General features: G+C 38.1%; 1 long non-coding RNA gene across 1 annotated transcript; it reads left to right on the top strand.

Annotated features, from left to right (window-relative positions):
* The first annotated feature begins 330 nt into the window (after nucleotides 1–330).
* LOC104237981 (uncharacterized) lies at nucleotides 331–7,729 on the top strand. The gene is made up of 2 exons (XR_713791.2): nucleotides 331–1,085; nucleotides 7,400–7,729. It is a non-coding gene; the product is annotated as an uncharacterized lncRNA (long non-coding RNA).
* Nucleotides 7,730–27,172: the final 19,443 nt, after the last annotated feature.

Below are 27,172 nucleotides of genomic sequence, written 5' to 3'. Positions count from 1 at the left end.
CAATCCCACCTGACCCGGTCTGTAAATAACCCCTCTATTCCACCTTAACGATCCACCATCTCCAATGAGCCAATGAAATCATGCCACATCACCCCTCTTCCACACTCACACAAGAAACACACCTCATCTGGACTGTTGATCCAAATAATCAATGGTCCATGCTTAAACCAAATTTTTCCTTTTTGTTTCAATATCCATCAACGATTTATCTCCGCCGTTAGATTAAAAGAAATCCAACAGTCATCCTTTTCTTAACTAAATATTTTATCTCCAAAATATCGGATTCATTGATCACAATAATCCAACTACTACCCTTTACCTACCCGCCTTAAACCTACCAAACACCTAACCCTAATTCATTCCCTCTCAGATTGGCCGCCCCTCTTTCCCTAAACTCTCTCTTTTCTCTCATCCTTTCAATCTCTATCAGTCCTAAATTCTTGCACAAATATGTGCAATGTCACAAAATTAAACTTCACAATACTCAATCTATCCCTATACTTACGAATCCTACCATTTTATTTCTTCTTTCATCACTGAGATTCAAAATCCCCAAACCTGAAACCCTAGACTCAAAAATGAAACTTCAAATCTTCTGATTTCTCTTGTGGTCTTTTAAATCAGATCATGCATGAAGGTTTTATACGGATTCATCATTGTTATTCGATGTCCAGAGAGACCTCTAGATGTTGGAGTTTGACTTGTTGTTTATCACTCATCAACGGTCAATTTTTCATTCTCATATTCCTAGGTAAAACTGCTTCATTATTTTCCCTCTGTGCTCTTCTGATTTCACTCCTTCCCTATCGTCATCTACCCGTTCGTCATCATCCACTACTTGTTTGAACTAATCTAAAAACCTAAGACTTGAATGCCACAATACAAAGGGTCATTTAATTCCTTCACCTAACACACTTATATACCATCTGAAATACAAAAAAGAAAGAAATAAATAGTAAGTTCCAAGGTTTCCTCACTCTTTACTGTTTTCTTTTCCGGTCCTGAGTTCGATTGTTGTACTGGTTTTGAGTATATCCTTAAACGGCTATTAAATCACTCTCGTTTGGTTTGCTTCCCGGTAGAAGGTCAGTACCTTTTTTCGATTATCTGTGTTATTTTATGCTTACCATGTCTTCTTCTGTTGATTATCTTTTGTTCGTGATATATGTTAGTAGTTTGTAATTGATTATTATTTTCTTCTTGCATATGTTATCCCTAATGTTTGAGTTAATTATTTCCTGATATTTTGTGTTTGTTCTAGTATGGCTAGTTAATCTATGTTAATGAACCTTATGACTTAACTGGACAGATAGTTGTTATAGTGAATGATCTGAATTCTGCTTAGCCTTTGTCATTATTAAAGGGTCTTCTGATGATTCTATGTGTGCTTGTTAAATGTAATACCATGTTTAGTTAGCTTGATCAAGTTGTGTTCTTAGACATTTTTTGATGTTCTAACGAGGGTTGAGGTCTGTTACAACTGTGCTATATTGGTTCTTAGATTATTAATAGTATACCATTAGTTAATATGTTTAAAAATGATCTCTATTATTGTATCCATGCCACACACTTAACTAACATGTTTGACTGAGCAATAGGTTGTTAAAACCATGTCTGTTGTGCATATTTTAAAGCTTACATGATCTGAACTTTTGTAAATAAATTCATTAGTTTAGTTATTAGGTTATCTGCCCCCATGATATGTTATGTATTCTTGTAACGCTTTGGAAACATCATTGTGTATAGGTTTGAGTATCTTCTGTTAACTCTCATACTTGTATGTTTACTCGGTTAAACTCATGAACTTCTTCTTTGCTCTTTTAAGAAGGATTCATGTCTAAACCATTATAATTTCCATTTAAAACTGCTTTATAGAATAAGAAGTTAAACCTTGTTTAATATAAGCTTGAACTATGTGAATATTTGAAATGTTATTGTTGTCACTCATAGGCTTAAGGAAACTCACTGAAACTTGTTTACCTTTTTTAATGAACACTGCCCTCATGCTTGTTTGATATCCTTGGCTCTTAAAAGACTTAGTTGTGAATTTGGATGTTGATTGAGAATCTAATAGGCTAAGAATCATGTTGTTAAGTTTGAAATAGCTTTATCTAATAGGCTAAGAATCATGTTGGGTGCCTCTACTGTTTGTTGTTATCTCTAAGGAATCTAATCAGGCCTGTTAGTATAGGTATTTAGTGTTGCACTCCCCTTTTCTCGTGAAATCGGGTTTCGATATTTATGAGACAACTCCTTTTGAGAGTGTAGGGAATTAGAATTGAAAGAGTCGCCACCTAACGGATTAAGGTGCGTTAGGGCACCTAAAGCAGATAACTCATGTTACTAGTTTATATCACCAGAGATCGAGTAAAGGCTCGAAATTACCTTGAGGGAAAGGTGTTAGGCACCCCTCGAGGTACACAACGGTGGGTCCCAGCCGAACTTAACTTATGAATTAGTCTAAAAAAGTGAGAGGAATATTAATAGGGATGGGGGTCCTAAATTTTTTATCCTAAAGGATCACCCCGTGCAATATAAATAATACTTCGTAACTCTCTCGAGTTGGGGTGTTACTCATATGATTCAGCGGAAACAAACTATCATTATCTGCTACCCGATTACTATCTTTAAGTTGTTACCTAAAGCGCTCTAATTGATTCTAGTTCGATTCCTATGTGTGCACTACCCGTCCCTTACCTATGGCCCTGGAGGTATTAGGACCTCTATTTGGGATAGTTCTAGACCCAACATACGTTGCTCAAAAATGTAAAAGCCTAGTAGACAATCAAAAACAATTAGGACTTTCAGATAGCAAACAGATATAGGCTCATATTGACCTCCACATATAAACAACAAAAGCACGCAATTGATTCAGCTAACCTTATTAACCTTAAAATCCTATAGGCAGGATGTCTATACGAGAAAACAGAGTGCAGAGGCAATTTTATTAAGGCGAGTGTTAAAACCTGTTGTTTGCCTACTGATTTTATTCAGCGTGGTCTGGGCAGTTCAGGCAGTTCTACATCACAATTATAAATCCAGGATTATTAAATCCTATAAGTATATTGCCTAAGTGATTGCCAAGGGCGATTGTATTTATAATCAATTGATAGAATCCTATAAGCATGATTTCTACGAGTTTGATGATTACATACCTATAGACATGATTTCTAGGTGTAGCACTAACTTTAACTTACAGAGATTGGTTATATTTCCTTTTAATCCTATAGGCATGATCTCTAACTGTCGTACTCACTTGAGTCCTATAGGCATGATTTCTAGGTTTGAAAGTGGTTTTAGTCCTATAAGTATGGTATCTTCTACTGAATTGATTTAAATCCTATAGGCATGATTTCTAGACTGATTTTCATCCTATAGGCATGATTTCTACGAGTTATGTATAGGCAGAAATTATGCAGATTGCCAGAAGATTGATCAAATCAAACATCGAGGTCCTATAAGCATGATTGCTAATTCACATTTGTTGGATTGATAGACCCTATGAGCAGGATTTCTAATATGCATTTCATTATCAACCCTATAAGCAGGACTTCTAATATGTAAGCACAAAATTAACAGCATCAATGAAAATCCTATAGACAGGATTTCTAAGCACAGTATATAACTCATACAGTTTTACCCAAATGAATAGAATTGACAGTATAACTAGATCCTATAGGCAGGATTTCTACCTAGTTTAGCAAAAGGAAATAAGAAAAACCCCCAGCTTTACTAAATATCCTCAGAATATGTTATTACAAAGTTATTACAAACTAGAATAGCAAATGAATTACACAATAGTAATAAGATACTATAGGGAGCCTTTATTAGGCCCAAATAACCGGGGAACCAGGCCTTCCAATCATAACAACTTTGAGGCACAGCATAGTGATTCATCCATGGCACATTAGCACCAGGTTTCTAGCGTGTCAAATTTCCCAAGGGCCTCAGGGACCCAGGGGAATGCTCACACCAGAACCATACATTCAGAAGATAGCTCATAAGAAATTGGAAAACCAGTCTCTAATGTGTCAGAGTTCACAGGAGTCTCATGTGGACCCTGAGCAGTGCCCATACTAGGGTGGTTGAGAACCTAAGGTCTAAGAGTGGAGTAAATCAGTGCTGAAAAAAGAGGTAAGGGCAGGTTTTTAAAACAGTTTGATTTCAGAAGAAACAAGATTTAGGACATAGAGTTGTTGGCAGAACTGCACCAAACAAGGTTATGCTCAAACTCATAGTTCAAGTAAGTTAGAGGTCTAGTTAAGCTAAACATTCATGCTAGTACCTAAGACAATCATTGTTTAATCACAGAAGTAATTAGGCAAAACAGTTAAGTTGTCCAGACACACGAAGTAAGCAACCATACAAAAATATGTAGAGTTGGTATTAATGAACCAATTTCATGCTAATAGTATTATAGGGATACTGAGTTTAGAACAAGTGTAAGATTAACAAGTAGTGTATGAAACAAATTTAGACATTAGGCTAACTTATAAGAGGATTCGTATTATTCAAAATAGCTTAATCCTAAGTCAACAGTGTCACTCATAAGACTAGATGAGATCATAGAATCACATAAAAATGACAGAATCATACTTGAAATTAAAATATTCTAGTCAAGAAAAGCATGGAGAATGAGATTGCAAAGGACTATATCATACCAATTAAGTAAGAAAGCAAGTAAATATGCCACAGCAGTTAAATTCCAGAATAACTTAGCCTTGGCTTTCAGTCGGCCAAAACCAGAGACAATTAGCACAGAATCAGAATAAGAGAGCTTAAGTTTTTTTTAGTGAGAGTGTGAGAGTTCAAGTCTGTCGTAAAGGGGAAAGGAGAGGGGTTTATATAGCACTAAACTAGGGTACATAAACATGGGAATAATCAATCAGCATATTTAAGGAAAAACTCAACACATTATAAAGGTAAGTCAGAGATAATAGTACATAGACGTGTGTGATAGTAATTACACCAGTCTAGGAATCAAAGATTCTCATGTAATAATTAAGGCGAGAACAAGTAGACAGAATCAGTAAGAAAAGTGAAATAAGAATCGGAACCCTAATTTTAGGGTAAATAAAATTAGCCAGAATAATCGAAGGAATATAACATGCATATAGACAGCTATAGGAAAGTATTGAACAAAAAATAAGAATCATAACAGGTCTGAGCCCTAATTTTAGGGCAAATAAGCTGGTCAGCAAATTTACCAAAATCGCAATAGAGTGCATATAGACGAACATAAGGGAACATTAAAGGAGATACTCAACAAAAATAGAACTAGGACAGATTTTAAAAGATTTGAGCCCTAATTTTAGAGTAAGTAAAAAACTAGTACGGAAACCACAGGAGATTGTATAGAATTTTTAAGAAGATATTCAACCATAAATGGAACAAGAACAGATCTTAAATATTTGAGCCCTAGTTTTAGGGAAAATAAATTAGACAAAACTTTTAATGAAAAAATCGCAAAGAAAATAGACATGCGGTGCGATTTTAACAACAATAAGAACAAAAATTAAACAGGTCTTAAAGATTTGAACCCTAATTTTAAGGGTAAACCAGAATTAAAAGAATCTCAGAGATTCATACCGTAAAGAGATGAAGAATGAACATAGATGAAAAAAAGTGAAGGTTCGAACTAGATTTGGTTCAAAGCAAGAGAGATCCACTTGCCTTGTTAGGTAAGTGATTAATTAATACCATAATCGGTTAACCAGTAATAGGAGACGACCAATAAGGTAAGAAAATTGTCTGTGGATTCCATCTCTGAGTTGGAATCGAAGGGCAAAACGGGATTACGGCGCTAGGGTTTCAAAAGAGGAAGAGAGCGTTTAGGAGTTTAAGGATGGCGGATGATAGAGAAATGGGGGAATTAGGGTTAGGAGTGGTTAATTAAAAAGGTAAGAGTGAACGGGAGCCATTGATCTTGAGAGATCAACGGTTAGGATTAAATGTAAACGGGGCGGGTCATATAAAATAGGTACTGACCGTGTTTTAATAAGAGGTTGTTTGGTTTAGGCTCAGGAGATATTGGGCTGGTGTAAAGGTGTTGGGCTTGTGTATTGGGTAGTTTTAAGTCCGAAAATCGGAGTAATTTAGGGCTAGATTTTATCTACCCAATTAAATCAGTAAATAATTTATAAAAAATAATTAATAAAATAACAAAAATATCACTTGTGCATAAAAATGATTTAAAATAATTACTTAATATTATAAAAATATAAAAAGTCATTTTTATGTAAATAATGTAATTATGCATATATATAGGCTATTATTGCAAAATATGCAATTTTAGCCTAAGGATGCAAAAAATAAATATATTTAAAGCTTAATATGGATATAAATGATGCAAATTAGATAATAAATTATAATAAAATTATTTGTGATGTAATTAATATTTATTTATATAAAAATGCAGGAATAAATTGATTAAAAGTCTTTAAAAATTATAAAAAATTATGGAAAAGTACTTGGTGATGCTCATGCATTATTTTGAAGGTGTATATGCATATTTGAAATATGTGAGGGAAAAATTGGGTATCAACATTAGTATAGTGAGGCCTCAACTATAAGTACGTCTGTTTCTTATTGTTCTGGAGATCATGTGAATGATCGTTGGAGTGTTGTAAACATAGTTAAGGATGCTTGAAAGTTTAAACCTGCCAATAGAACTAAAGAAGTTAATATGTGTGTTTTCCCTACCCCTTGGATCACCCAACTTATCGTTTTTAACTTGGATTAGTTTGCTGATGGTTGCCATGAACTCTCCATTTCTGCGTCTGATGATTTATATCCTTAAATGTTCTAATACGTGTTATAAATGAATGTTGAATGTCCCTGGACATTGTAAATACTTGCGGCAACTTACATTCTTGTGTTTGGATTATGATCCTAAAGTTAGTAATGTAATCTTGTACAGTTCATAACCTTGTACCTTGATGATAGTGTTCTGTATAGCTTCTGTTGCAATTTTGTATGTCTAAACTTTATGCTTACGATTGCTACCATATTGATTATTAAAGTGAATACCTCATTTGTAGCTAAACCTTTGGGAAAGACTGAGTGCGAGTGATCAGGGGTATTTGGGGTAGGACCTAATTTGTGGTTAAGATGCCCTCTCTGACACAAGCACTGCTTGGGGTCTTTGAGATCTTTGTGAATTCTGAAGTGCCACAGATCCAAAGAGTGTCTTGCCCATGAATAATGATTATCCCTAACCCTGTAATCACCAACTCTTATTAATCTCTTTAGGATTAGTACAAATGAAGATAGTTTCATTGTGTTCTTCAATCTTGTTTACTCTTTGTTATATTATCTTGTTGGGCCTCAAATTGATTTCACTAATGGTCTTTATCATATTTTGTATGTATGATTGAATTGGTCCTGCTGAGTTCTTTAGAACTCAGGCCCAAGTCCAACTTAGGATACTCTTTTCGAAGTCTGTCGCTGCTTCAAGTCTGCTGGGCCTGCATTTCCCTTGGTCCAATTTCGAGTCAAGTTCCCTTTCCTTTCTCGCTCTTAGATAAATGAAGAATGTTGTTTATTCTCTATATATATATGTGATACTAACGTTGTTACTGAAATATTTCTGTTATGTTTTTTATTATTTTAGGAAATAGGCAAACCAAAGCCATTGGTACATAAAGAAAGAATCTGAGCTTATCTGTCATATTCACTTAAAGTATTTCAATCATTTATTCTTAATAAATAAAAGACTCTGTTTTGATTATCCCTAACCATTTCTGTACATCCTTTTGAGTTTGGACAGATTTGAGAAATAAACAATATTTTTACGAATGAATTAGAACTGAAAGGATGTTTATAAGGCTGTTTTTAAACAAGTAAAAATCAACATAGCTACTAATTGCGAACATGTAACTTAAATGATATTTCCAAAAAAATATGGCTTCAATGGGAACTTAATTTCAAAAGTATATCCGTAATGCATTTCCTAGTATCCTTTGTTCCACTATATTACATAACTTAGCCAAAGTATTTACAAAATATTCAAAACATGGCCATATTTTACAAGTCTTTCCCAACTTTATAGATACATCATTTTTCAAAAGACTTTTTTTATAAATTACAAAACTTTATAAAACCTATGCCCTCTTTTCAAAGTGCATTTACCACTTTCTATAAAAATAAGTTGACTTTAAACAAGACTTAGAATAGTTTCAGACCTTAAGTATTAATCAAGTAGAATACAGACTTCACTTCTCTAAACCTAGCCTAAGTTCTCAGGAGCTACCTCAGTTCGATTTTAGGGGATGCCTAACACCTTTCCCTAGAAAAATAAGAACCATTGCCCAAATCTCACCGGCTAGTAGACCAATAGGATAATAATATAATAAATATAGAAACCCTTAGTATACCTTAAAATATTAGGTGGAGACTCGCTTTTATCAACGACAGAGAAACCACTAGTTTAATCTTGTTTTGATCTGTGGAAAATAGGGTGCAACAACGTTTACACCATCAAGAGAAAAACATGAGACGGTGGCCCTAGGGGGATGTATCCTTATCCACACGTTGCACAGACAACTCACATGACATATATAACAACCGCACGGATCATTCACATGCTATCATAACTCAGATCTGGACGGACCACTCGCGTGCTATCAACTCAGTCCATATCACACAGAAAGCATATGCAAAAATACATGTACATGAACAATGGATATCAAATTACATATTCATGAACTTATATAAGTGACATGCTAAAGGTGTAGGCATGTGCAAAGTGTACTACCATAGTTCAAAATAGGCGATTGCTCCACAAAAGTAACAATTAACATGTTTGAGCAAGAGTTTAACCAACGAATAGCCTCTAACTTGATTCAATTAACTCACAAAGGGGGTAAAACATAAGAAGCGTGATAACATAAAGCTTAGCAATAAATTCAAAGCATAACATAGACTAAGCACTACCCTGAGCATGGATAAAACCTTGGTGTACGCACATGGGCTCAACCCCTCACATGTGCATCACCCATAGCACGTATCCTCAATAATAACTTACGCAACTAGTGCCTCAACCAAGTTTAGGTATGATACTTACCTCAAACAATCAAAATCAATACTCTAGAAATTCCTTCTTGCGCGAATCACCCTTCAAACGGCTCGAATCTAGTCAAAATAACTTAACAATATCAATAAAGGTCATAGAAAATAACCCCAAATAAGAAAGCTTTGATCTTTACACAAACACGCAAAGTCAACCAAAAATTCAACTACGGGCTCGTACCCCAGAACAAGACACAAAACTCATTAATCCCGAATATTTATTCGAATACGAGTCTAAATATATGTGTTTTATCCAAATGTGACCTCAAATCGACCCCCAAATCACCAAATTTTCACTCTCAAAAAACCATAGAGAAAATACCCTAAATTTCTCCTATAGATCACATAGTCTAGGTTTAATAATCCACGGGGAAACAAGATCTAAAATTAAAATCAAGTAAAGGATACTTACCCTTCAAATTGCAGTGAATACCTCTCAAACAATCGCCCCTAGACGAGCTCCAAAACAAATGAAAAATTAACCAAACCCTCGAAATAAATATTCTGCCCAAGAGATTTCCGCTTTTGCATACCAAATTGCGCTTCTGCGGCTCCACTTCTGCAGGGAATGTCTTGCTTCTACGAGTTCACTTAACTTCCCGACCAGCCACACCTGCGTCCAAACTTCTGTTTTAGCAGAACTGCTTTTCAGTCAAGGCCTCGCATATACGCCATTGCATCTGCGCTAATATTCTGCATTTGCGGACTTTGCCCCTCAATAATCCTCATTCGCTTCTGCGCACATAATCCTGCAGGTGTGGCTTTGCACCTGCACACCTCTTCTTCATAGGTGTGGTTGCACCAAATCTACCACCAACCAGCTATGCTCGACCACCTTCTGGGTGGTCCAAAACCCACATGAGGCCCTTGGGACCCCACCCGAGCATACCAAAAGGTCCAAAAAACAACACAGACCTAATAGGGGTCTCAAATTACACAAAATAACATCAAAACCATGCATCACACCTTGATTCAATCTTATGGAACTAATCGACTTCCAACTTTTCAAAACTCATGCCGAATCACATCTAATCAACTTGGAATGACCTCAAATTTTGTACATAAGTTCCAAATGGAAAAACCAACCTATTTCAACTACCGAAACCAAATTCCAAACCGGATAGCACCAAAGTCAACTCCCAGTCAGCGCTGTGAACCTTCCAAACTTTCAAATTGACAACTTTCGACAAATAGAACAAAATCAACCTAGGAACTTCCAAATCCAAATCTGGACAAACTCCTATGTCCAAAATCATCATAAGAACCTATTGGAACCATCAAAATACCACTTAGGGGTCGTATTCACAAAATTTGGTTAACTCTTACTAGTTAAGCCTCCAACCATAGAACTAAGTGTTCCAATTCACTCCAAAACCCTCCCAAACCAAACATCCTCATAGTCATATAATAACAAATACACATACAAGAAGTATTAAATAGGGGAACGGGGTTAAATATACCAAACGACCGGCCGTGTCATTACAACAAATTTCTTGAGTGTATACATGATTCTTTAACTGTGTATCTTCTCTATATGCTAGTTCTTAAATGTATATGCCTTTTTAAGCATATATTCTCTATATGTCATATGATTTAACAATTGATTCAAGTACATATCTTCTCTATAAGCCAAGCTATGCAACATGACTTTTCTAATCATGCAGATCTACACTATATGCAACTGTTGAAGAATCACTTAACATTTCATGCATATCTTCTTTATATGAAACTGCAGGATGATTATTTGATATTTTACTTATATCTTCTCTATATGCAAGTTTTTGATTTAGTAAAATTAGATGCATATTGTCTCTATATGTTGAACTATTTAACTAGAATAGTACATTTGTCACGACCCAAACCGATGGGCCGCGACGGGCACCCGGTACCTTACTCAACCGAATACCAACGTAACGCATCTTTCTTATTACATCATCATATACACGTGACATACAGGCCTAATAGGCCAACATAATCATTTATAAACTCAAAATATAGGCCGACAAGGCCGTACAATCTTTCACGTACACGACATATGTCTACAAGCCTCTAAGAATACGCAAATACCATAAAGTTCGAGATAGAGTCCCGCCGTACCAAACAATATACGTCTAACTCATACTAACCAAACAAGCAACTCCAAAGCAAATGGAGCGCACCAACATCTTTCGCTGAGTTGATAGCCTACATGGAGGGCTCTCGACCTGTCTATCGGGACTGCGGGCATGAAACGCAACGTCCCCAGGCAAAAGAGACGTCAGTACGAATAATGTACTAAGTATGTAAGGCACATAAATAAATACATAAGAGACATGGAAGATATATAGAGTATATGACTCAACTTGTAAGTCTGAATAACTTTGTAAATCATAAATTATTTTAGCATCATGCCTATGCGTATGAATGTCATGTTGTGCATAGGTACATGTTTCATAACATCATCAGCCTCTGAGGGCATCCCATCATATCATATCGGCCACTACGGGCAAAATCATCATCGTATACCAGCTGATCGGTGGTGGTGCGTATATAATGCCATAACCTTTCCCATATCCCATATACATATATACATACATATATACGCGTATATAACGCCGTTTGAATCATATATACATATATATGCATATATAACGCCGTTTGAATCATATTTCGGCCACTATGGGCAACATCATCATCATATACCAGCTGATCAGATGGTGGTGTGTATATAACGCCATAACCTTTTCCCATATTCCATATAAATTTATTTACATTTATACGCGTATATAACGCCATATGGTCATGGGTCAATGCACATGAATGCAATGCATGGAAAGTACGTCAATAAAATCATTCGGAAGGTCATAAGACCACTTTGCCTCTTGAGCAATATCATAAAGTAACATCTTTTTAACTTTCGTATTTTTCTGAAACCCACGAACAAATGATAAAATATTTTGACACATGGTAATTAAAGAACATAAATGTTTATATTACTTCTATGAGTAGAGTCACTTATAGAGTTTGTGCATTTGCACGTTTCGTTTATATCGTATGGATCATGCCAAGAGAAAGAAGGGATAGCCTTAACATACCTGTTCCTTGAATTATTGAACGAAATGAATCTTCTGCTTCTACGAAATATGAACGAAATACTGCTTTTGATCTATGAAGCTTTCTTTTTAAACTTAATCTCGCTTCTGCTTTAATTGTTTTGAATAGCAATGTCTTGTGTGCAAGACTTTGACGTAATGCTATTTTATTGTCTAAAAGGAATAAAATAGCAAATAAACATGAAAGAAGGAAACATAAAATTCTTGAAAGAATGGTAGGATAAGGTGAAAATTGTCTCATAGACTTTACCAGACGCAACAATGAAAAGGAAACTATAACGAATTAGCCCTTTTTCGTTTGGTGGCTTGCTCGTTCATATGGTGATGTATATGGCCACATATTTTAGTCTTAATCTAGTATTGCCACCTAATTTCAAGACCAAAATAGTCACCCTTCCTTCAAAGCATGGCTGCCACGTTAGGTCATTAGGTACTTATCAAAATACTTTAATAAATCAGCCACAATTATTAATTTGCTAGGTAATGTTCCATTACCCAATAATTAACCACACAATTAAGACCTATCTTCACTTACTTAAAATAATACCCACTTTTAATAAACCTTATATACCTTAATATCATGGCCATGTGGTACCTTGTATGGTACTAGTCCATAAATAACGGCTATTTGAGCTTAGGCCGTATTTTATTCCAAATTGTCCATTTTCAACGAAACTCGTTTTTTTTTACTTGCTTCCCCTTTTCACCTTTATGAATTTACTTATTACTTGTTTGAACTAGAGTAATCCTTATAATCTCCAAATAATCTTTTCTTTGGACTAATGTCAGTTACCTTATGAGAAATTCAACGTACAACACTACAGGGTGCAACATCGTCGTAATGTAGTACTGTGGGATGTGATATTGACGTAATATTGCAGGGTGTAACATCATTCCCCCCTTTGGAACATTCGTCCTCGAATGTTGACTGATGTTCTTATCATACTTATAACCCATAGCTCTCGTGAATACTTTAGTTATCCTCTTGCCATCTAGGTGATTGTTCTGTGAATGAATCCTAAAAGCTAGGGCATTCCCCCCTTTAGGCCTCTTTGTCATACCATGACTTGTATTCGGAAATCCTTCCAATCTCGTAACTGCTTCTACCTTCCATTATGCAGTTTCTATGACACTGACCTTGTAAGTGTGCCTATGCGACTCTCTTCTCCTTTTTCCTCCAACTTTTAGCCAATCTTAAAGTTCTTCGCTTGGTATTTTTTTGAACTTACGAATATTTCTATATCTTATTTTATAGACCTGGTTATCCATTTGTATGACTTTACAGCATCTACATAGGTCATATTATACCATAACACTTAACTCGATTTCTCGTTACTGAGGTCTGCTACAAAATCTCTAGTTACTTTCATTGCTCATCTTGTACATATAAATATATGTCCTCTAATGCCTCCACATTACTGTTCATCTTTAAGAATGACGACCTAATATCCTCTCATACTTTGTAACTTTTATCCATCCATTGTTGATTCACTTCAATTTTGATCCATAATCCACCCCTGATAACTTAACCTTTTATGTAATATTGCAGCTAGGATTCACGTTTTACCGGGGTACATCTGAAATGATTAGATTGACCCACTTGGGGCGATACCCTGCTTTCAGAACCGTATCTCATGACATCCCAATGTGATTCACCTTGAGTGGGTATTTTAATCATGCCCAATTCATGAGATCCCTTTCTTTTATCCGTCAGATCATTACTTAATTGAAGGCCCAAACGTCATTTTTTGTCTATAATAATTACCCCTCATTCTATTAATAGGGTAGCATTCCATTTTTTCTGAATGCTATAAATCTTAGATTCATTTGAGTTCATTTAGGCTATACTGAACTTTTAATAACTTAGAGAAACCATTATCCCTCTTATTTCCATGGACTTATCCATTCTCGTCGCCTTTTCACTTGTCTTTCCTCATTCTTACTCATATTTTCTTAAAACTTTGTCGCTCTACCATACTTTAGTTTGCGACCTATAAATATTCATTTATAATACTCGCAACTTTCCTTCAACTTGCTTACACCATATATTTTCTTATATTATTCTGGAATGTCAAGCGATACATTACACCGTCTCCAACTCTTCTCTATTCTGTTAACTAGATCTCTCAGTACTTAGAAACCATAGGTTGGAAGACATGCTGCTGACGATGCCGTTATCATTTCCGGTTACTAGATTCTCGTGCTGATAGCCTTCAATCCGAAGTAAGGACTATTCACGATCTTCTGCCTTTGAGTATCTCGTACGTTGTGTACCTTTACATTACTTACCTTAAAATCTCGCATCATATCTTCTATCTCTTTCCTGACCTCCCTTCCACCTAGGAGTAATTCACGTCCATAACTTAAAGCTCTATTATAATACTCGCACCTCTGGAGCATACACAATCCGGTGGGAGCTTCGTGCTGACTTCTTATAAGGCTGGTACTTCTTCTAACTTGCTTCCTTGTATAGCCATTATAGATTATGGTTGTTGTGTTATTTCTCTTGAACATCTGATATTAAGAGTGATTCTATCATGTTCTTAAGCAAAACTTCTATAATTTTTCTGGGTCCAATAATCATACTTCTGATTTACTTGGGTTATGTAATTCTTTAGTTTCCTCTTCCTTCTAATCAGCCTTTATGTAGGCTTAAGTTGTCTTCCCATCTGTGGCTCATGGTATCCGTTATTACCTTAGCTTTTCATGGGCATTATGGAATATCCATGATACAATCTTTTGTCTATGCCCTGAGCTCAATTCTTTCTTTTAACTTATACCAGAGTCTTCTATGGCTGTATGATTGTCAACAAATATGCTGCCTGGATAATGCTCCAAAATCTTGAGTGTATCCATAACGTACTAACTATGGATCATTGATCAAATAATTCTTTCATTCCATCTTAGCTTATCTTAGTGCCCACACTTTCCAGAGTTTTCATACAACTCATATGATCTCGAATATTACTTTTAATTCTTACTTCCTGATCACTAGTCACGGTAGATTCCTCTTTCTTATGGAGGATGTACAATATTGTTGTGAAACTTGTTGTTACAAGACCATTTCCTCTCTAGGTCGTTGTGCTTAGATTGAAGCCTTTTTTCTTATTTCCTCAGCTAGTCTTTCGTTGTAGTACTTAGGGAGAACCCTTAACTCTCGTAAAGTTGTGGGCTTATTACACACCTTTTTGATATTCTTACTTGCCTATAATCATCAGTAGTTGCTTACTTCCATGCCCTTGTGCTTGTATGGTTGCTTCTAAACTGATATTTTGACTACCTTCCCAGCGGCACTTTCTTTTATCCCCGTAACACTCATATGGTACTTTTAACTATCCCGACTCTTGTTTGAATATATCTCAAGTATTATAATGATATTCTCCGAGGCTGAATTCTCCATGTTGGGTTCTACTATGTTTATTTTACACGATCTGATGACTCGTCTGTAATCTCCTGTTTAGCCATAACTGAGATCTTCCTGTCCAATTACTAACTACGTTGGCCCATTCTCGTATCAATATTCTTCGTAATCTTTCTTGGATTATTTACTTTGTTTTAACTTACATCTCGCATTGGCTCCTTATTTATTAATAACAGCTCAAGCAAGAACCTTTACTTCCTCTCCTAGACTTCGTGCTTGCACAATATTATTGAATCGTAATGTATTTGTAAGATTTGGATAAGTGCCATCTCATTCCTCTTTCATTTATCGCATTCTTCCTTTACCATTCTATAGTCACTAGAACCACTTTATTCTGACTTAATGCCACATCACTCCATATTCCCCCCTTTAGGAGTGTACTAAGAGCTGAAGCCACGAGGATCTACCTATAGATGTTTTACCTCTTCATCTTTGGCGTCGTTTCTCAACATCAATGATCCTTACTCACCTTGAAAAATCCCCTTACTCGCGAGGGTGACACTTAATGTAACCGGTACATACAGTCCATTAAGCTTAACTTTGCTAACATTGCTTGCTTTAGGGAAGCGTCTTCCTAAATGACCATTCTCTGAAATTCTCATGAACCTCCTTCTATTGTCCGTCCTATTATTGCCGGAATGCGATCTGAAATTCTCATAATGCTGATTATTACCAAATTACTCAGTCCCTAATTCATATTTAGTTTATCTTATTCACCAGCCCATACTGATTTCTATTACTCTGGGTCTAACTTTTTCTCTTGGTAATCGCGCTAGAGTTGCGAACTTATTTCTCGAAATGAGGACATGATTGTATGGCCTATACTCTTTTGTTGTCCTAAGGCCTGCCACCCCTCGTCTCTTCCTTCACTTGACTATAGATTTTGTAATATTGTCATCTTTTGATCTACCAGTGTCATCCATGTACCGCATCTTACTCATAATGCTTCATTAACATTTTTCTTATTTCTCGCTAACATTTATGCCTATCACTTTATTATAAAAACTCGAACAAGACATTCTTTTGCTTTTAGCTTTCCATTACTCCATCCAGTGGCTCTTCAAGTTGCTTAACGTTTTCTCTTTACTAGGGACGAGCAACACTAAGGTAATATGTATCCCTTCAAGGCTTATAGTGCATGTCTTTGTAGTACACATATCTAGCTGCACTATCTTAGAGTGTACTATCTAGTTGTCTCATAAAGAAATCTATTAGCACATTTGCAATATCCTTTGGAAATGTCAACTGACGCAATCAATTCATCCATCATATCTTCTTATACTACTTTTGTTAACCCCCATAGGGCATATCTGGAAGGGGTGCGACCAATTGTATATACCTCTGTTACTATTGAAGATAACTCAAAAAGCTTATGTCCCTCAGCCTTAATTATAAGCGTTGTTAACCATCATCAACTGGGCATCTCGTACCCTTTTTTCACCTTGCTCCTTTTACTTGCTGAAACTTGTACTTATCTTCCTAATCTCTCATTGTTCTTTACGATAAAGATGGATAGGCATTCTTGCCTTAAGGCTTCTTATCAGGAAGCTTACACCTTTCATTACACCAATAATCTGCTAAAGACCTCATTTACTTATCGTAGACATCATACAAAAATCCAACTCCTCTGACTCAGCTTTTCCACAACTATCTCTCTTTCCAACCTTCTTTCCGGATGTAGGCATCGTCTTATTACGAATAAAATAGATTTTTGAATTGAATTCTTCCAAGTGAGCTCTACCACACGATCTAGAGTAAGAAGAAAGATTGACAATCCTAAATGCCTTGTAGCCTCCTAGTTATAAGTGTGGTGCACGACCCACACGATCTAGACACGGCTTGTAGACTTCCTAGGACAGAACTGCTCTGATACCACTTTTGTCACGACCCAAACCGATGGGCTGCGACGGGCTGCGACGGGCACCCGGTATCTTACTCAACCGAATACCAACGTAACACATCTTTCTTATTACATCATTATATACACGTGACATACATGCCTAATAGGCCAACATAATCATTTATAAACTCAAAATATAGGCCGACAAGGCCATACAATCTTTCACGTACACGACATATGTCTACAAGCCTCTAAGAATACACAAATACCATAAAGGTCGAGACAGAGTCCCGTCATACCAAACAATATACGTCTAACTCATACTAACCAAACAAGCAACTCCGAAGCAAATGGAGCGCACCAACATCTTTCGCTGAGTTGATAACCTACATGGAGGGCTCTCGACCTATCTATCGGGACCTACGGGCATGAAATGCAGCGTCCCCAGGCAAAAGGGACGTTAGTACGAATAGTGTACTGAGTATGTAAGGCACATAAATAAATACATAAGAGACATGGAAGATATATAGAGTATATGATTCAACCTGTAAGTCTGAATAACTTTGTAAATCATAAATTATTTTAGCGTCATGCGTATGCGTATGAATGTCATGTCGTTCATAGGTACATGTTTCATAACATCATCAGCCTCTGAGGGCATCCCATCATATCATACCGGCTACTACAGGCAAAATCATCATCGTATACCCGCTGATCAGGTGGTGGTGCGTAGATAATGCCATAACCTTTCCCATATCCCATATACATATATACATACATATATACGCGTATATAACGCTGTTTGAATCATATTACATATATATGCGTATATAACGCCATTTGAATCATATTTCGGCCACTGTGGGCAACATCATCATCATATACCAGTTGATCAGGTGGTGGTGTGTATATAACGCCGTAACCTTTTCCCATATTCCATATACATATATTTACATATATACGCATATATAACGTCATCTGGTCATGGGTAAATGCACATGAATGCAATGCATGAAAAGTACGTCAATAAAATCATTCGAAAGGTCATAAGACCACTTTGCCTCTTGAGCAATATCATAAAGTAACATCTTTTTAACTTTCGTATTTTTCTGAGACCCATGAACAAATGATAAAATATTTTGACACATGGGAATTATAGAACATAGATATTTCTATTACTTCTATGAGTAGAGTCACTTATAGAGTTTGTGTATTTGCACGTTTCCTTCATATCATATGGATCATGCCAAAAGAAAGAAGGGATAGCCTTAACATACATGTTCCTTGAATTATTGAACGAAATGAAGCTTCTGCTTCTGCGAAATATGAACGAAATAATGATTTTGATCTATGAAGCTTTCTTTTTAAACTTAATCTCGCTTATGCTTTAATTGTTGTGAATAGCAATGTATTGTGTGCAAGACTTTGACGTAATGCTATTTTCTTGTCTAAAAGGAACAAAATAGCAAATAAATATGAAAGAAGGAAACATAAAATTCTTGAAAGAATGGTAGGATAAGGTGAAAATTGTCTCATTGACTTTACCAGACGCAGCAATGAAAAGGAAACTATAACGAATTAGCCCTTTTTCGTTTGGTGGCTTGCTCGTTCATATGGTGATGTATATAGCCACATATTTTAGTCTTAATCTAGTATTGCCACCTAATTTCAAGACCAAAATAGTCACCCTTCCTTCAAGGCATGGCTGTCACGTTCGGTCATTAGGTACTTATCAAAATACTTTAATAAATCAACCACAATTATTAATTTACTAGGTAATGTTCCATTACCCAATAATTAACCACACAATTAAGACCTATCTTCACTTACTTAAAATAATACCCACTTTTAATATACCTTATATACCTTAATATCATGGCCATGTGGTACCTTGTATGGTACTAGTCCATAAATAATGGTTATTTGAGCTCAGGCCGTATTTTATTCCAAATTGTCCATTTTCAACGAAACTCGCTTTTTTGACTTGCTTCCTCTTTTCACCTTTACGAATTTACTTATTACTTGTTTGAACTAGAATAATCCTTATAATCTCCAAATAATTGTTTCCTTGGACTGATATTAGTCACCTTATGAGAAATTCAACGCACAACACTACAGGGTGCAACATCGTCGTAATGTAATACTGTGGGACGTGATATTGATGTAATATTGCGGGGTGTAACAACATGTTTACCGTGAAAATGGTAATAATAATTAAATTTGTTGATGGGACTCTAAAAATATGTGATCTATTTTTATGCTAGTTGTTAAGTAGTTGATGCTAGATAGGTGAAGATAAAAGAGGAAATGCGAGCTAAAATGGAATTATAACCAAACCAAGTGGTATGCTATTCGGGCCTCGAGGTCGATGCCTGAGCTCCGACTCGAGCTATTGGGGATAATTGGGAAAGGTCTAACAGATAGGATATAGTTAAGGGAGGCTCTTTACGGCCAATGACAAGTAATAAATGAAGAACAAGTATGCAGCCACTAAATATGAGCAATAATACCGAGAGAATATGTTAGAGAGAAAAGAAAGAGTTCTTGTATATTTCATGTGGGATGGTTGGAGCAACAGAGTTTACAAAGTGCCTAGGATCCCCCTTATATAGGAGGGGAAATCCAAACATAGTACAAGATACATTAATGATAAAGAAAGCGCGATGGGACAGCTGACTAGCTTCATGATGCAGGCGCAGACCAGCTTTAGACTAGCCTGATAGATTTAACCGGCCCCGGCTGCATTCTTCGGAAACTCCCCATGCCCGTTGGGGTCTCGGCCAATATTATCCCCAGGCCGGGTGTCGATAGATCTTGAGGGGGGGTACTCGGTCCATGGTCTCGAGCCTACGAGGAGATCTCCCGAAATGTCTTATTAACGAGATATTGGTCCCCCCCAATTTCGTTGTGTATAGATAGTCCCCGCATTTCTTAGAGAGAAGCGATAAGAAACGATTTTGACATCCCACTCTACGGGCTTCCCGTAATGACGTTGTGCTGATGACACAAGCCTCCATGATTACCGAAACATTTTGTCATTTTTCTTTTTCAGGGCCATTCAATGCGTCATGGTTTCTCATTCTTCGGGGTCATAATGTCACCGTTGATTCAGCTCCTATGGACGCATTGAATGCGCTTGTCGTTACATTTTTCAAGGGTGATAATGGCGTCGTCGATTACTTTTCCCCCTTTTTCTATATACGGGGCCTCCTGGGATCAGTCTTTCATCCAAGTATCCTTCGATACCTATCCATTTCTCCTTTCTTGCTATCTTTACTCTTTGTTGTTCACCATGTTTGAGGCCCATGGCCTCAAAATTTTATGGCGATATCAGGCATACTACGGCCTATCTCCTAGACCTTCTCTGGTCGAGCGAGATTACGTTGCTTTTATGTTATTGTTGTTGTTGTTGTCATTGTTGTTGTATTTGTTGGCTCAGGACGATGAAGCAGAAGGCCAATTTCCTCCGACCCGAGGAAATATTTGGATTATACACTGCTTCTCAAGAGGGGGCTCGAATTATACACCGCTGCTCACCCTCCTTCCCCGGCTTGGCGCATTACACCCTTTTTGGATTCCTTGGGGTGTGGTGGCACTATCTACTAACTGTTTCCTCCCATGTCAGGGCAACGTCATAAGAAATGGCTTTGTAATAGTAATACTGGCGGAGTTCATACTAGCTAATTATTCACCCAGCCACTTTTTGGCTCCTTTCGGCTTCTCCTTCGTCATTTTGCTCTTCTCCATCTCTTTACCCTTCTACATCTTCCCTTTTGAAGATGCTATTCTGGGGGGTTGAGGTGAGGCTCCATGGGGATGACGCTTTGGGAGATATTGTCTTTGAGGTCATGCACCCGAGGGGAAGATATCCGAAAATGTTGCTATCGAGGACGCACCTTTGAGAATAGGCTAGGTTCTTAGGCTTTTATTGTATGTACACCCTTATGCTTCTTTGTTCCTATGTAAGGACCCCTCGTGGGCTTTTGTAATCATATGTAAGGACACCTCGTGGGCTTTTGTAACAGAATATTTCATGAATACAAAGATGTTTTCCCCGATTTGTCTTTGATGCTTGCTACATTCTTTTATGTTTGTGGAGACTCCGAATGCATGACTCTATCTGTTGTTGCTAATACCCGACCCAGATGCGAGTATTCCTTCCGGCCTTTGTTTGATAAAAAATGGCTTCGCGCGGAATCCTTTACAATACCTTGGATCGACCCTGTATAGTGTCGGTTGACTCAGGTCGTCGGGACCTTGACTTCGAGTACAATGAGAATAACGTTTCAGGCCTTGGAATCATGACTTACTAGTTAAACTCCATGGTAACCTTTGAGAAGAAATTTTCTCGGGGGCTCGTGGACGGGGACTGCCTTTGATCTCTTGAGGGAAGTCCCCGAGCGGAGATTCGTTCAAATTCGGACAACCCGAAAACACGTTCTGGACTTAATGTGAACAGCCTAATGGTGATTGTAGATAGATTTTGAAAAAGGGTTTGTCCGGTATTGGACGATACCCGGGGCCAAGCCCATATGGGCGGAGTTCAAATGCTTATTTCCTTGGAGCTTGATTTCCTTTTGACAAAAGACCCCCGAGGTCGAGTATCACCTCGGGTCTCATCATGATGCTATTGGCTTCATGGAGCCTAAACTTCCCTTCGATGGGTATCCTCGAGGTCGGGTACCACCTCGATGTTTAGCGAAGGCGTCATCGGCTTCCTGGAGCCTAGCCTTATCTTGATGGAGGTCCTAGGGGTCGGGTACCACCTCGGGACTGGTGATGGTGCTATTGACTTCTTGGAGCCTAACCTTGTTTTGATTGAGGACCTCAAGGTTGGATACCACCTCGGAACTAGAGAGGGTGTTATCGGTTAGTGTTCTTAATCAGCTTTGATGTAGGCGAATCGTCGCCGTTTTTTTCCATGTATAAATAGGGTTGTTTCTGCCTTTTCGGGGGTTACCCCATTTTAAGCAGTTGTTCTTCTCTTTCTGCACCAGACTTTCATTGTTGACGACGAGGAAAACGGAGACCGGGTATGGATGAGTCGCTTCGTCGGGGTGGTACCGCTGACATTATACCTGAGGAGCTCATGCCTTTCACTAAGGAATGGAGCTACGCTCGTAAGTGGTACATCTCATGCTTTATCATTTCTGTCTATGGCGAAAGCTAGTTTTGTAATTGCGCCTTCCTCTCTTCCTCTACAGTGATTTCATGGGCGCCGGGCGACGTTCTTGATCTGTCGGACTGGGTCTGAGAATTGGCTATCCACTTGACTTGTGAGGAATAAAAGTGGTGAGCTTTGTCCCGGGGTAGATGGGAAGCAAAATTCCATGGTGAGTGTTATGATATTCCTTCCTTGCTATCACCTTCCTTTTCTGTTGATAGTATTTCGTAGATACTAGAGACCCGGGGTCGCACACACTGAGTGACCGTGCTTCGACCGGAGCAGTTTCTTTCAGGGCCAAAGGGGCTGGATTGGCAGGTGTGCGTTCGGCCTTCGAGGAAGCCCCGCGGCTTCACTTTGCGATGAGTTTCGGCACAGGTTTTTTCGAGCTTTGCGCCTTCTTTTCCTTACTGAGTCTTCTTTTGCAGGCATCCGACAAGCTCAAGTCTAGGCTGCTTCACTGTGAAGCCAGGCTATGGAAAGCTCTGGATGAGGAGAGACCCCTGAGGCTCCTTTGCGATGAAAAAGAGGTCGAGTTGGTGCATTTTGCAGTGTGAGGCGAGACAGAACTTAAACTACGAAAACCACCTGAAAGAGCAGGTAGTTTTCTATCCCGTATGAGTATGCATTTCGCCTTCTAGCTCCTGGGGCTTATACTTAGTTTATTTCAGTTGTAGAAAAAGATTGAGTCCTTGGAACGCCTTTGAGATGAAGTTGGACAGGCCAGGTGTGAGCATGATGAGTTGAAAGCTCGGGCGGAGGCAACACTGAGTCGGACTAAGGCTGATCAGGAGATGCTGATTTTATTTGAAGGATGCTACCGTTGCTCAAGCCAAGTTGAAGAGGATCCTCGATCGTGGAGAGAGGATCAAAGAATATGCTCATCGCAGATCCCGAAGAAAGGTTCTCGAAGAGACTGGAGCCAGGGGTTTTATTCTCCCGGAAGGGTTGGCTCACTCCTGTCCGACGACGAGGAGAGTGAAGATGAGGCTGATAGGCCGTAGCCCTCAGAGGAGGGGTGTAGACTTTTCCATTTTGTATGCGATATCTTCAGAGCGAGTTTGTAGATAGAGAATGCACTTTTTCACGTATGTAAATAAAAGAAAACTTGAGGCTTTATTTCTTTTGTACCCCTTTCTGCTTCGCTTCTGACCAGGTGGACTGGTTCAAAGTTGGTGAGAACCCTTAGATTCGTGATATGGCCTTGGGGCTCATTAGGCAGGCCCGGGGGCTCTTATGCGTTCACTCGATGAGACCTTTGGTGTAAGTTGGCGTTAGAGCTCTTAAGCTTTTGCTCAACTATTTTGGGTTTGGTCTCTGAGTTGGGCTTCGATGTTACAACCCATATCCACACACGTTAGTTCAAGCAATATATTAGTTAACATAAATCCAAGAAATAATTACCTTTGAGATGATAAGAAGTTAATCCTATTGGTCTTAAGTGATACAAGGGTGTATAAGGGTGATTAACAAGCATTAGAAGTTAAACGAATCAAGGATGTTGTAACTCATATTTTTAGGTAAACCTAGAGGTTCTTAATACACTAAAGAGATCATGTATAATGGTATTTGAATCATATAATATCCGTATCATAAGTCTTGAAGTCAAACGAGTTATGAAACAAAAGTCGACAAACTTTGTCGCAACTTAGGTTCATAATTTTACTTAAACATTAGGTCAAATATTTCTAAGCTTTTCTCCTAATTTACAAGGAATTAAGGGGTTATCTACACACCAAATTAAATATCTATGAGTCTAGTTTCCAACGCATTAAACCGTTTATCAATACGATCTCAGAGTATAGAGATATTCATATTTTCGCAAGCCTACGCAGATTGGTAGATGACAAGTAGGTGCATCACCTACTTGCCAAAATGATAGGACAAAATTAAAATACCTAAGTCGGCCAAGAGAGGACTTTTAAGGGGTTATGAACTCAGTTATTTCATCCATATTTCAGACCCTCAAAACCAAAGTTAACCCCTGCAACTCCTCCCCAAAAATCCCACACAAACCCTAATCGATTTTCCCTCTCTTTCAAGTTCTATTTGAAGGTAAAACCTAGAGTTTGAAGAACCAAGGGAAGGGCTGAGTTATCCAACAAGTAAGGTAAGTTACTGCCATCTTTCATACATTTTTCTCTGTTGTGAATTCATGGTAATTCGTTCTGTACATGTTAGAGCTCACAGGACGGTGATCGGAAGCCGTGAGTTCGAGTTATTCACTTGTAGCAGACTGTTTTGTGTACTGTTTTGTGTTGCTGTTGGGATGCGTGTTTTACTACTGTTTTGTGGATTTTTGGAGGTGAAAAGGTGTGGAGAAACACTATATATATGCAGGGTTGTGGGCTGATAGTTATTCGTAACATTTCCGGGTCGTTTGACCCAACTACGGTGGCCATCGTATGTATGATGTAATTAGGTTGTGCGTGGACTATTTTGGGATGCTCAATATGTTTATTATTGATGTTGTTTAGCCTGTTTGGTGATTGTTTTGAATGGTGTGAAGTCATATATATAGGGGAGGTGCTGTCCGTTTCAACGTAAAATAGGTTGTGGTCGATACATAATAGTTATGACGCTTAAATGATAACGATAGTATCGTTTCTCTTATTGTAGACTAAGGAGTTGTGACAATTGCATAGCTTGTAATTGGGGTAGTATATACAAGGTATGTGAGGCTATCCCTTTCCTTCTTTTGCATGACTCCGATTGTACATAATGTAATGAACGAGCTTCCAAAGATACTCTACTCTTAGAAGCTAGCAGTACTTATATTGCTCTCCCTCTTATGGACCGATTGATGTTAATATTGCTTCTCTTATTCTTATGTTATCAATGTTGTTGGTACTTCCTGATTCTTATAAGGTTCATAGTGAAGAGTTAGTCCTAATAGCGTGTACAGAGGATACCGACCTTACGTCACTCTGAAAGGTTTAGAATGTTATTCCATGAGTCCAGCATGCATTATATATATGTATCTATTTTACTCTACTAAGCTGCGCTATAGTCGGTCGGGTACGGCACCTATTGTGCAACCACTGATCAGTTGGGTTTTACCGAGCTCCACGTCGTCGGGTACGATTCTACCGAGCCTTATGATGGCCGAGTACGTTTTTTACCGAGCCTAGTATGGCTAGGTACGATATGATGATGATGATGCCCACAGAGGCGTATGTTTTAAAAGTTTATGTATACATACATATGTATCATGCATTTCATGTTAGTAGCCCTCAGAGGTACTCAGATGTTCCAGGTTGTATATTCTCTATCCCTGCTTACATTACTATTCGTATTTATGGTTCCCTGCCTTACATACTCAGTACCTTATTCGTACTGACGTCCTTTTGTTTATGGACGCTGCATGTCGTGCTGCAGGCCTTGATAGACAGGCAGGTGCAGCTCCCCCACCACGGTAGGTTGTCCAGTTCAGCAGTGATTGGCGAGATCCCTTCTCCGGACTTGTCGTGGTCTTGGAACGCATTTTGTTATAGACATTATGGGTATGTCGGGGCCCTGTTCTGGCTATGTTGTAGCACTTATGTTCATTTATAGGCTCATAGACAGGTGTCGACTCATGTATAGTTTGGTATGCCTTGTCGGCTGGTTTTTGTTTTATAGTCTTTCATGGTAGCGTGGTAGATCGTACCTTATATGTAGTTTCTTGATTGTCTGGTCATCCCCTGTTATGCATGTTCATGCCATCATATTTTATTGTTGGTTGTCCATGATCCATGTCTACCATTTATATTGATCTCGTCAACCCTAAAAGATAATAAAAAAATGTTAGATAAAATATACGTTGGTGCTCGGCAAGTATGGTCGGGTGCTAGTCATGGCCCTCCAGTTTGGGTCGTGACAAACTTGGTATCAGATCAAGTCTATCTTAGGGATTGTCTATGAGCCGTATCTAGTAGTCTTGATTATGGATGTGTAGCGCGCCACATTTATAATCAGGAGGCTACATGACATCTAGGGTTGTTACCTTCTTCCTGAATCTAGATCGTGCATAGTGTTGAGTCGTAAGTGTTCATCTCTAATATTCACCTTGTTTTCTTTCAGCAATGCCTTCGACTAGGAAGCAAACAATTAGTAGACGGCTTGATACAGCTGCGGAGAGGGTACTAGTAAGGTTCCCCAAGCCAGAGCAGGCCAAAGTGAGGCTCAGAGTGAGATGTCGTCTCATACCTCATCTACTCTGTCTCCTCCAGAGGATATTAGTAGGCTCCCAGCACCTCCAATTCCTCTGTCTGGCACTACAGACCAGGATATGTAGAGTGCTTTGCAGTTATTGACTAGCTTGGTAGCTGCTCAGGATCAGAGGCAGAATACAGGTGCTGCTGATAAACCAGTTAGTACGAGAGTTCATGATTTTATTAATTTAGACCCTCCAGTGTTTACTGGATCAGACCCCGAGGAGGACCCGCAGACTTTTATTGACTAGGTTCATCGTACACTGCGGGTTATGCATGTTAGTGATACAGAGGCAGTAGAGTTGGCTTCTTATCGGCTACGGGATTTAGCGGTTCTCTGGTATAATAGTTGGGAGAGATCCAGGGGTCTTGATTATGGATGTGTAGTGCGCC

This window comes from Nicotiana sylvestris, chromosome 8 (assembly GCF_000393655.2).
Source record: "Nicotiana sylvestris chromosome 8, ASM39365v2, whole genome shotgun sequence".
Classification (NCBI taxonomy): domain Eukaryota; kingdom Viridiplantae; phylum Streptophyta; class Magnoliopsida; order Solanales; family Solanaceae; genus Nicotiana; species Nicotiana sylvestris.
This window is presented reverse-complemented; position numbering and strand designations above follow the sequence as displayed.